Raw genomic sequence first — 13,986 nt, forward strand, 5'->3', positions numbered from 1 at the left:
GGGACACTGGATACCATTGACCAGAGTCGCAGGGCCAGGCTGAATGGCAGAGCTGAGCTGTTCAGGGAGCTGAGGCGTAAAACTGTACGTGCACTGAGGGTGGTCATGGAGGCCTATTTGCGAGGAATCTGTGAGGGGGTAGAGCATCACCTGTGGACAGGTGATTCTCGTCCCGCTTACAGGGGAATTCGCGCATTACGTTCATCCAAGCCCATCCCTCGGAGCACTGCAGTTCGAGCAGAGAGTGGTAGGCTCTTGACAGAGGAGTCCGAAGTGAAGGCCAGCTGGGCCGGTTACTTTGAGCGGTTGTACCAGGCTGATCCACCAGCTGTCGAGTTGGACGTCAAGGGTGTTACAATCCCTGTTGCTGACCCTCGAATCAACTGTGGTCCACCATCGCTTGTGGAAACACGGGCTGCGGTGAACCGGTTGAAATGGGGTAAAGCTCCACGGATCTGTGGCATTCATGCTGAACTTCTCAAGGCTGGTGGAAATGCTGCACTCGTGTCGTTGCATGCAGTTCTGTGCTCTGCCTGGAACACAGGCATTATCCCAACTGACTGGAAGAAGGGCCATGTTGTCACTCTCCGGAAAGGGAAGGGGGATCGCTAAGACTGCAACAACTACCGAGAGGTGACGCTGCTCTCAGTGCCGGGAAAGGTCTTTGCTCGGATAATTCTTGATGGGGTTCGCCACCATCTGCTTGAGCACCAGCGTCCAGAGCAGTCAGGCTTTACACCAAAGAGGTCAACGATTGACCGTATCCTTGCTCTTCGGGTCCTCACCGGACGCAGACGAGAGTTTTGGCAGGGGCTGCTTGCAGCCTTTGTTGATCTCTGTAAAGCGTTCAATTCAGTGAATTGGGATGCCCTCTGAAGGATTCTTGGTCTTCGTGGGGTGCCACCACAACTGATCGATCTGATGTCTGAACTCTACTCTGGGACTGAGAGTGCTGTGAGATGTGGTGGTACCATCTCTGACTTATTTCCAGTTGTTACTGGAGTTCGTCAGGGGTGTGAACTGGCCCCCACACTTTCCAGCACTTGTATGGACTGGATTTTTGGGAGGATGGCGGAGAGATCAAGTTGCGGTGCATCGTTTGGGAATGCAAGATCTCTGACCTTGATTTTGCAGATGATGCAGTCATCTTTGCAGAGACTTTAGACATCCTCTTGGGGGCCCTGGAGGTGCTGAATGAGGAGTCGGAGCCATTGGGATTACGGATTTCTTGGGTCAAAACTAAGATCCAGGCTTTCGGTGACATCTTGGATGCTGCTGTCCTGTCTGTGTCTGTTTGAGGTGAGGATGTTGAGGTCGTGGATAGATTCACTTACCTTGGCAGTGATATTCATGTCTCCGCAGGTTGTGAGCCGGAGGTCAATAGACGTCTGGGTCGGACCTGGGGAGTCATGGATTCACTGGATCATGGGGTGTGGCGCTGCCGGTACCTGTGCGGAAGTACGAAAGTCCGAGTCTTCAGGTCCTTGGTACTTCCAGTCTTGCTCTATGGGTGCGAGACTTGGACTTTGACCAAGGATCTGAGACGGAGACTTAATTCCTTTGGTACCAGGTCTCTTCGGAGAATCCTTGGCTATCGCTGGTCGGATTTTGTGTCCAACGAGCGGTTGCTGAGAGAGACTCGGATGAGATTTGTTTCCTGCATAGTCCGTGAGCGTCAGCTGCGGCTGTATGGACATGTGGCTCGTTTTCCTGACGCTGATTCTGCTCACCAGATTCTCTCAGCGAGGGAGTCTCATGAGTGGAGGAGGCCAGTGGGCTGACCACGTGCCTCATGGTTGCAGCAGGTTGACCATCATCTCAAGGAGATGGGGATGGGCCTGGCATCTGCCTGGGGGATGGCCAGACGGAGGCCCCTGAAGTACCGGCGGAAAGTGGACGCAGCGACGCGCTGTTCTGGCACATGCTCCCATACCTGACCTGATAAGACGGATGATATACCGTCTCCCCAAGATTTGGATAAATCCAAAAAGAACCTCGTTATCTTTGATGATTGTGTTAATGAGAGAAACCAAATGGTAATGGACAGCTACAACACAAGAGGGAGACATTCTTCTTGTAATTGTATTTATCTTAGTCAATCGTACTTTCAACTTCCTCGTCGTTCCATCAGAAACAATGCTAATACTTTTATTTTATTCAAGTTAAATTCAATAGATATAAACAATTTTTGGAGAGACAATTATTCTACATTATGTAGTAAAAAGGAATTTGGGGATTACATGAAACACACGACTGAAAAATATAAATATATTGTTGTGAAACAAGATGAGATATTAAATGATATTTTTCAATAAATAAATGGATGCAAAAGAAAGAGCAAGAAGATTTAAGGAACATCAAGAGTTGGTTTCAAAAGTTGTAAAACAACAGGAAGACATAAAGAAGAAATGCAGACAGAAACTAACGGGCGAAGAAGCATTTGAAAGAAAACAAGAGAAATTTTTTAAACCACTTTTAAAAACTTCCCAAGAAAAAATGAAAGATGTTTCCACAGTTCCCACAGTAGAATATACTCCTAAAAAACTTCAAATGTTAAAAGATTTTGATCAAATGATGGAGGAAGAATTAGAGCATTTAGGAGAATTAGAATATGATGATGAAGGTTTATTTCAACAACTGGAAGAGATTAATCAACCCCCTGATTATATTGTGAATGCTGTTCAAAACAATGAATATTCAGCGGATTCAAAAACCAAAGCAGGACTCATTCCAACAGAACAACCAGCAATATTTCATCGTCTTCAAGAAAAGGTATTGATATTTAATGATGAATTAAGGTTCTTGGGTTCTGCTCAACCCCCTGTTAAACTAATTCCGAGATTAATGTTTCTTCTCACAAAAGATGGAAGACAAGGTTCAACTTGACTTCAAGATTGAAACTAATGGGACGTTTTACAGTGATAATGTCATTCAAATATCCTCAGGAATAAATTCAGTGTTAATTCACTGTGATTTGATTGATGGTGCTTATAATGATGGAAAAAAAAAACAAATACAATATTTTCATTCAGCGCATACTCAACCCCAATTGGTTATAAATTCAATATGGAACCTAAAAATTTGGTTTATCTACCTGTGTCAGGAAAAACCATACACAGAGTAAATTTTAGGATAACCGACCAAGATAATCATGTGATTTCTTTTAATGGAGAAGTTATATCCATCAGAAATCACCTACGTGAAGTTTTCCAATAAATAAATATGATGGTTATTGTGAGGAAACACGAGTTGGGAAAATATAAAATAATTACAGGGGATGGGATGTTCCTTTCTCCATACTACAAGGGTGAAGGTATGTATCTTGGTAGAGGATACTATAAACCTAAGAGACAAAGGGATGTTGGACATCAATTTAGAGGAGATGGGATAATTGATACTCTAATGGGTATTGGTTCAACTATTCTTAAACATAAAGATATATCTGCTGGAGACCCATCACATTTTACATTTTTATGTAGAAACCAGAGATATAATTGGTTCAACTGCTTCTGCTGTGGGAAATGTAGCAGGTGCTGTAAAGAGCATAAAAGATGCCCAGAAGGAATCTCATAAATTACAAGAAATAAAAGAAATTAAGACAAAACTCAGTTGTCCCCCCAAGAACGACAGAAAATAATTCAAATACTTGGATCAGGGTTTCAAAAGTTTTAACATCTTTTTTCCTAAATAAATACAAGTATGGAAGCAATTGATAGTATCTATGATTTGGATGATACTGTTATTATCTCAAACTCCACTAAAAAAGAAGATTACTTCAAGGTAAATGCAATAACTGGAACAGACTGGAATACGAATGGTACAAAAAGTTTTGAAATAAATAATCAACAAACCTATTTGAATCTCTCCGAAAGTTTCTTGTTGTGTAAATTTAAATTCACTAAAGCTGGGAATAACACAAACGCTACACTTGTAAATGATTTCTTCTGGAAAATGTTTGATAGTGTGCGTTTGTATATTGGAACACAATAAGTTGAAGCGGTTGATTATGTCTCTGCTGTATCTGAAATGATGAAATTTACACTGTATACATTCAGTGATAGAATGGGAAAGGGGTCTGTCGAAGGTTTTATTCCTGATATGTCAACGGGAAAAAACACAGACCCTGGATATACTCAAAGGAAAGGAATGTATAATGATGATACAAACGCAGCTAATAGTTTTACCGTGGCAGTTCCTCTTAAAGGTATATTTGGATTTTGTGATCATGATAAAGTTCTGTATGGTCTTAAAATTAGATTTCAACTACAAAGGAATGATAATGAAAATTGATTGCTTTTTGGTGTTGCTAGTGCTTTTGGTGATCAGAATAAATTTGTAATTGAGGAAATGAGTTGGTATATCAGTGAATATACTCCTAATCTTAAAACAGAAGAGATGTTGAATCGAAGACTTAACTCAAAGAAACCACTCAGTGTATCATCCCTCAAAAGAAGATGTCAACACGTTAAACTCAACCAAACTACTTACACGTGGAATTTGGGTGTTCTGGAAGGAAAGCCACGATATCTGTGGATCATTTTTAAAAAGCCAGATGATGATACTGCGACTGATAAGAATAATGCATTGAGTGGTAATGCTAAGGTGAAACAACTTCGCGTTTCTCTAGATGGAACATTTTATCCATGAGATAGATTGGAAATTAATTGGGAAAAAAATGATTTTGCTGAAGCATACAAGTCTTACCAAAAGGTGTGTGAAAGTAATGGAAATAAAGAACCTATTTTGGATATGACAGCATTTAAAATTTTGTATACAATCTATGCGTTTGATCTGAGCGCTCAAAAGGAAACTATAAAGTCTAATCGAGTGGATACTTCCCTATACATTGAAAGAGGAGAGAGTGAAGAAGTTGATACATATTGTTTGCTTTTGGAAGAAACAGAATTGCAGATTAATACAGATAATGGTGTGATGATTAGTCTCACATAATTTTTTTGTTAAATAAATGAGTGGCAAAGTACCAACTGGGGTATATGTTAATCAAATCAATCTTCATAAACTATCATCTTGTGTTCAAAATCAAAAGCCTTGTACGATTAACGTTAATACAATTCGGAGAAAAGGAGCAGTAAGAATTGATGTTTTGCTCACAAGAGAACAGGTTAAAATCTTGAATGACACTGGCTCACTTAAAATTAAAATGACAAAACCAATGTTGAAAAAATATTCAATAAGAGAGACGAGTGGAGGATTTCTCCCATTTCTAATTCCTTTATTTGCTGGTTTAAGTGCGGTTGGAGCATTGACGGGTGGTATTTCAACAGCAGTGAAAACTGCCAACGAAAGGAAGGCTCAACTCCAGGCTCAAAAAGAATTGGAAAGACATAACAAAGAGTTGGAGAAACAAATTAGTGGAAATGGTGTAATTGTAGATTTTTCTGAAAAACTTGAAGGTCTGCCTGATAAAGCGAGATTGTTAGTTGGAGATATGCTTTCTTCTATAGCACAAGCAGGTGTAAAATTAACTAAAAGAGGTAATGGATTATATCTTTCTAATAAATAAATGATCATTGATGAGTGGTTGAAAGAATTTGGAAAGAATACAACATCAAATTTACAACTTGTTAAATATTGTAAGAAATTAAAAATTCATAATGTGGTTATTTGTATGAGAGATGAATTAACAAATGTGCCTAAACATACAAAGAATATTATTATGAACTTAGAAGATAATAATGGGAACGGTTCTCATTGGGTTTGTATTTTTAATAGTCAAGACAAATATTATTTTGATAGTTTTGGTCTTCCACCACCTGTTGAAGTCATAAAATTCTTACAGAATGGTGTTTATCAAACATTTCAAGTCCAAGAATTAAATTCCAAGTGTTGTGGTCAATTATGTCTATATGTGTTATTTCAACTCAACAAAAATAAAAAATTTTGTGATATTATTTTTAATCTAATATAAATGACTTATGTTGGTAAAGATGGTTCTATCTTTGGTGTATCTCAAGAACTGGATATTGATTTATCAAATTATTACACAAAGGCACAGGCTGAACGACATAAATATAATATAACCAAAAATATTAACATGAAAAATGCTTTTAAATTAAAAAATTATCCAAGCCCGACTGACGCGAATGACTTGGTGAGATTAAGCGATTTATCACAATATATATCCTTAAATAAAACAGCCGTGTATTCCAAAGATACAGAAGTGTTGATATTATCTCCAGGTCATACAGAATTCACAGTTCGAATTAAAATAAATTTTTATAAAGAAGGGCGTATCATTTGTATGAGAATAGAACAATGGGGGTATGATATGAATGATTTAGGGTATAATTGGTCATTTAAAATTAACCTCGAAGACCTGGAATAATTAAATCAGTCTCGTAAGGAAGAATATTATCCACTTGGTATCGAGAATGAGTTTTGTGGGTCCACGATTAGTAAACAACAAATAAAATAATTTAATAAGGGTAAATATAATAATGGTTTTGCCCTTGTTTATCTCATGAAAACAGAAAAAACAGGATTATATATAAGTAAGGAAATACAAAATGATTTAACTATGGGAAGATGGGGAGGTGTTTCGTGCCATAATATTATTCTAACATATATTTCTAATACATAAATGACAGCAAGAAGGCTTCAAGAAAATTATCATTTCTGTGTCCAAGCATACCTTCAAGAAAAGGGTATTCGGTATTTTAATAAATATGTTCTACAACATAAGAATGAGGTATTTTCAATAAAAGATTGGCATTATGCTGATGTTGATAAACCGACAACTTTAGATTTAATTGGAATGTTAAATAATGAAAAAATTATAAAGTTAAGAAAAGATAAGGCTCTTTTAGAAATTCAAAAGAAATTTTATTGGTTTCCTGTTGTAAAAAAAATTATTTTGGATGCAGGAATAACAAGAAATCCTGATGAATATATGTATAATATTCTATGGGGTGTAAGCGATTCAAGGATAGTAAGGGATGAGGAAGGAGTTGAAGAAGAGAGGGAAGAGGAGGAAAAGGAGAAGGAGGAGAGGGAGAAGAAAGAGAAGGAGGAAAAGAGAAGAGAGAGAAGGAGGAAAGAGAGAAGAGAGAGGGAGGAAAGAGAGAAGAGAGAGAAGAGAGAGAGAGGGAGGAAAGGGAGAAGAGAGAGAGAGAGAGGGAGGAAAGAGAGGGAGGAGAGGGAGGAAAGAGTGAGACTAAATAAATATGAAAATATGGAAACCAGTGAGATTCAAAAAAGATTAAGGGTATTACAGAAAATAACTCAACCCACCGAGGAGGAAAACAAAGAATTGACAAGTCTATTTGCAATATTTTCTTCAAGACTATTGACATCGCCAAGCTATTCATTTTAATTCAAGTTTTTTTTTTAATAAATGGAGGAGAGAGTGAAGGCATTTCTAAGGATTCTTTACGTTTTAAAAATTAAGATTCTAATGTGCATGTTGGAAATTAAAAAGGTTTTTGCACTCTGCAGGACTTTTTCACATAAATAAATGAGTTATTGTCTCAAATGTAAAAAGAAAACTAATACTAAAAATATTTCATATATTAAAAGTAAAAATAACAGGGTTATACAAAAAGGTATATGTTCGGTGTGTGGTTCAAAAAAAAATCAATTTATCTCCAAACACAAACTCGGAGGAGATATACAAAAGTTTTTATCAGGAAGTAAATTTACAACTACTGGAATACCAGGGGAATTACATCTTCCAGGGTATTCTTTCTGTGGTCCAGGCACAAACTTGGATAAAAGATTACATGAGGCAGACAATCCTAAATCTTGGAGTAAACCAATCAATAGAGTTGATGAAGTGTGCATGAGACACGCTATTGATTATGGGAATACCACAACGTTGGAAGAAAAACATGAAGCCAATAGAGAAATGTTGTATAATTTGTCTCTGATACAAAATCCAACCTTGAGAGAAAAAGTTGATCGGTTCATTGTGAAGAAGATGATCAGTGCTAAATTGAAACTTGGACTTGGAAATTCAAAAAACTTATAGGCTCTAATGATGCCATTAAGACTGAAGAGCAATTAGCTGATGAATTACATAAACCAATATTCACAAAGTTTCAGAGAAGGAAAGTTTATTCCAAGGAAGTTGATTATATCTGGTCTGCTGATTTGATTGAACTCAATAATGATAAGGGGTACAAGTATGCTTTAACCGTTATTGATTTGAGGAGTAGATATGCGTGGGTTGTCCCTTTAAAAAACAAAACAGGTAATACTCTTATGTTAGCTTTTCAACAGATATTTAATAAAAGTAAGAGAAAACCTAAAAAATTGTGGACTGATGAGGGTAGAGAGTTTTATAACAAGACATTTATGAATTTTCTAAAAAATAACAGTATTACATTATACAGTACCTTTAATGAAGGGAAGGCAGTTGTTGTTGAACGTTTTAATCGTACCTTAAAAGAGAGACTATATAAAAAATTCACACAACTCGGTTCACAACAATGGTCATCTTTTATTCAGGATATTGTGGATAAGTATAATGACACCAATTCACACGTCAACAAATATGAAACCATCAAAAACATTTACAAAATTAAAATATGAAAAAAGAGATTAATGTCAAAAAACCTAAGTTTAAAGTTGGTGATATCGTAAGAATATATAGGTGGAAATCTCATTTTGAAAAGGGTTTTACTGAACGATGAACGAAAGAACTTTTTAAAATTGTTGATGTAATAGATACGGTTCCTTGGTCTTATAAAATATATGATTTGGAAGTGGAAGAGATTTTAGGTTCATTTTATTCACAGGAATTACAAAAGACAAAGATAAATTGAAATTTTTTGACTCCGCCCCTTTTTGACTCCACCCACAAAAGCCCCGCCCACACAAACCCCACACAAACCCCACACAAGCTCCTCACAAACCCCTCACAAGCTCCAATAAATTGAAATTTTTTGACTCCGCCCCTTTTTGACTCCGCCCACACACGCCCCTCCCACACAAACCCCACACAAACCCCACCACACACAAACCCCACACAAGCTCCACACAAGCTCCACACACACAAACCCCACACAAGCTCCACCCATATTCATCATATTCACATCATTAGTGATTAGTTTATTAGTTCCCCACACAACATGTTTATTTAATTAAAAAATTATCCACCCATCCACACAAGCTCCACTCATCCACCCATCCACCCATCTCTCCACCCATCCATTTATCCACACAAACCTCATCCACATTCACCCCTCCCACATAAGCTCCACCCACATAAACCCCTGCCCACATAAACCCTGCCCACATAAACCCCTCCCACATAAGCCTGCCTACACAAGCTCCACACAAAAACTCCACACACATAAACCCTGTCCACATAAACCCCTCCCACACAAGCTCCACCCACATAAACCCTGTCCACATAAACCCCTCCCACACAAGCTCCACCCACACAAGCCCCACCCACACACACACCCCACTCACACAAGCCCTCCCACACACACCCCACCCACACAAGCCCCACCGAATCCCCGCCCACACAAGCCCCGCCCACACAAGCCCCACCCCCCTCATCCCCCCTGTGCGCCCCCCACCTTTGACCCACCACCTCCCTCATCCCACCCCACCCTTCCCCACACACACACATGGGGAGGGGAGGGATGGGATGAGGGGGTGATGGGTCATTGGGGGAGCGCACCTACCCTCCCTTCATGTCTTGATCCTTTTTTTGAAATTTAAAATCAAGTAATTGTAAACAAAACAAATATAATTTATTGATATTGAAAATATTAAATATTCATTTGCGAGAATGTATAATCTTTCCCAGCAATCTTCTTCAGATGTCTTGTGATTTCGAAACTCAGACACCATATTCTGTTTTGAAACAAAAAGTGGATAATAATTAGGTTTTATAAAGATAATTACATGGTAATATGAGTAAGCCTGGTGTTGGTTCTAAGTTCAAGCTTTGTTGACAACTGAATTAACACACCAGGAGGCCGACTCAGCCTGTCATCCTTCCAAGGCCAATAAAATGAATTCCAGTGTACTGGCAAAACCGCGTCCAAACTAATAATGCAACCAACATAAGGCGACATTCCAAAGAGAGAGTGATATTAATAAAAGAATAAATAAACAAATAACTAAATAATAATTCAGAAACATTTACCTCCAGAAAATCATGTGCTGTACCAGATTGCTTCAACAGCTTATGTTGTGTGATCGAGCTGAAAAAAAAAAAATAATGAGTCAAGGGTATAGATGGAGAGACAGACAGAGAGAGGTAGGTAGAAAGACAGACAGAGAGAGATACAAAGAGACAGACAGGGAGAGATAGAGAGAGACAAACAGACAGGGAAAGACACACACACACACACACACACACACACACACACACACACACACACACACACACACACACACACACACACACACACACACACGCACGCACGCACGCGTCTCACCATTGGTTTAATTCATTCGAGATCAGAGGCTGTGATAAGACTTCGTACCATTCATTATAAATGTTTTTCAATTCTCTTCTAAAATCATTGACCTCTTCAATAAGAGCATTCATTTGATGCACCTCATCGTGATATGTAAACTCCACTTCTTCCAAGGACCTGCCAGGAAAAAATATATATTTTCGCATTATCACGATTTAATTTATAATCAATTGCTTCATCGTTCAAAGAGGAAACCATACACAAACTTACCAACTTTGTAGTGAGCTGCTATCTTCATCGGAAGAGAGTGAGTCCATGTCTCAGTTTTTTTACCATTGGTACAAGATGTCAAAAAGATCAGAGGCCGTGATAAGACGTCGTGTCAGTCATTAAAAATGTTTTTCAGTTCTCTTCTAAGATGATTGACCTCTTCAATAAGAGCATTAATTTCATGCACCTCGTCGTGATATGTAAACTGCTCTTCTTCCAAGGACCTGCCAAGAAAAAAAATATATATCAGAATTATCACGATTTAATTTATAATCAATTGCTTCATCGTTCAAAGAGGAACCCATACACAAGCTTACCAACTTTGTGTTGAGCTGTTTTGTTCGCAGAAGAAAGATCGCTCATGTCTCAGTTGTAAAAATGAAAATCCCGTCTGGCAGAAACTTTGTCTGGCAAATCACTTATAAGGCAACGATGAGGAGATTGCTTAATCATTGGGTGTGGCCACAGGAAATGACGCTTCGGGCGAGACAGCTTGGAAAATAACTGGGCGATATATTCTCAAATTGTATGAATCATTTTTAAAACATACTTAAAATGCCCTAAAATGTTTTTGATTAAATTTATGTTTAAAAGCCTGTTCGTGTTCTGAGATAAAATAGAAACACGAGGCCTTGTCTCACAGAATAGTTCCTATTTTTTCACAGCATGACTGTCCAAAAATACTTCCTCATTTTCACAGCACGACCGTGTCAAAAAAAACACTTCCTCATTTTCATGGCACGAACTGAAAAAATTTGAAACAAAACTTTTTTTATGGTGTGGTTTATGCACAAAAATGATTTGCAACTCAGGCGGTGGCCAGATGAGATCATTAAGAGAAGTTTATCATTTCGTAATGGCACAAAAGGGGTATCTTAAAAAATATAAAGATTCAAAAGTTTTGTTTTTCAATATTTTAGATGGGGATTATTGTGCAAAGAAAATTAAACTATTGAAGGAATTTGAGAATGAAGAAATGTTTATAGGTTCAATGAGTGAGCTAAACAATATGCATCAGTTATTTGATAAAGAGTGTCCCGAGGCTTAGACGTTTCAGATATTTCTTTCGAATCACCTTTAACAAATCACATTACCACTTTAGTACTTGAACAAATCTTTATCTCATTGCATGGATTATTTGAAAAAAAAAAGTGTCCCCAGGTTAAAAGGGGAGACAAATAAATATACCTTGGGCTAAAAAGGGTATTTATTTTTTAGGGAAAAAAAAAATTTCATTGCTGAAAATCCCCCATTCATTTACATGGGGAAAAGTGAGCCAGAATCAGTATTCTTACCCTACTAGTATCTATGATTTTGATGATACCATTGTCATCTCAAACACTACTAAAAACGAAGACTACTTCAAGGTAAATGCTATAACAGGAACAGACTGGAATATGAATGGAACAAAAGTTTTTAAATAAATAATCAACAAACTTATTGGAATCTGGCCGAAAGTTTCTTTTTGTGTAAATTTACTTTCATTAAGGCTGGGAATAACACAAACGATCCACAAGTAAATATTTTTTCTGGAAAATGTTTCATATTGTTTGGTTGTATATTGGAACACAAGAAGTTGAAGCGGTTGATTATGTCTCTGCGACATCTGAAATGATGAAATGTATACGATATTTATTTGGAGATAGAATGGGTAAGTGCGCTGTCAAAGGATTTATTCCCAACATGACAACGGGAACAAACGCAGACCCCAGATTTAGTCAAAGAAAAGGAATGTATAATGATGATACAAACGCAGCTAATAGTTTTACCGTGGCAGTTCCTCTTAAAGCTATATTTGGATTTTGTGATTATGATAAAGTTCTGTCTGGACTTAAAATTAGATTTCAACTGCAAAGGAATAATAAAGAAAATAGATTGCTTTTTGGCATTGCTAATGCTTTTGGTGCTCAGAATAAATTTGTTATTGATGAAATGAGTTGGTATATTAGTGAATATACTCCAAATCTTAAAATATGAGAGATGTTGAATAGAAAACTTAACTCAAAGAAACCACAAAATGTATCATACCTTAAAAGATGTCAACACGTTAAACTGAACCAAACTACTTCCACATGGAATTTGGGTGTTCTGGAAGGAAAGCCATGATACCTATGCTTCATTTTGAAGAAACCAGATGGAGATACTGCTACTGATAGGAATAATGCATTGAGTGATAATGCTAAGGTGAAACAACTTCACGTTTCTCTGGATGGAACATTTTATCCATGAGATAGATAGGAAATTGATTGGGAAAAAAAAATGATTATGCTGAACCATACAAGTCTTCCCAAAAGGTGTGTGAAAGCAATGGTAATAAAGAACCCATTTGGATATGGTTGCATTTAAAAGCCGACATACAATCTATGCGGTTGACCTGAGCGCTCATAAGGAAACTATAAAGTCTAATAAAGTGGATACTTCCCTATACATTGAAAGAGGAGAGAGTGAAGAAGCTGATACATATTGTTTGCTTTTGGAAGAAACAGAATTACAGATTAACACAGATAATAGTGTTATGATTAGTCTCACATAATTTTTTGATACATAAATGAGTAGGAAAGTGTCAACTGAGGTATATGTTCATCAAATTAATCTGAATAAACTATCATCTTGTGTTGAAAATCAAAAGCCTTGTTTGATTAACGTTTATACAATTCAGAGAAAAGGAGCAATAAGAAGTGATGTTTTGCTCACAAGAGAACAGGTGAAAATCTTGAACGAAACTGGCTTACTTAAAATTAAAATGTCAAAACCAATTTTGAAGAAATATATAATAAGAGAGATGAGTGGAGGATTTCTCCCATTTCTAATTCCTTTATTTGCTGTTTTAAGTGCGGCTGGAGCATTGAGGGGTGGTATTTAAGCAGCGGTTAAAATTGCCAACAAAAGGAAGGCTCAAATACAGGCTCAAAAAGAGTTGGAAAGACATAATAGTTGGAGAAACAAATTAGTGGAAGTGGTGTAATTGTAGATTTTGCTGAAAAACTTGAAAGCTTACCTGATAAAGTGAGATTGTGAAATGGAGATATGCTTTGTTCTATCGCATAAGCAGGTGTAAAATTAACTAAAAGGGGTAATGGATTATATATTTCTCATAAATAAATGAGCATTGATGAGTGGTTTAAAGAATTTGGAAAGAATACAACATCAAATACAAAACTTTCCAAAAAAAACTTGCCAAACAATATTTGACAAGTTGTAAATTTGATGTTGTATTCTTTCCAAATTCTTTAAACCACTCATCAATGCTCATTTATTAATCGTTAATCGTACAAGGCTTTTGATTTTGAACACAAGATGATAGTTTATGAAGATTGAT

The sequence above is a fragment of the Eptatretus burgeri genome, chromosome 2, assembly GCF_056783735.1.
Source record: "Eptatretus burgeri isolate ZD-2024b chromosome 2, Ebu_testis_v1, whole genome shotgun sequence".
Classification (NCBI taxonomy): domain Eukaryota; kingdom Metazoa; phylum Chordata; class Myxini; order Myxiniformes; family Myxinidae; genus Eptatretus; species Eptatretus burgeri.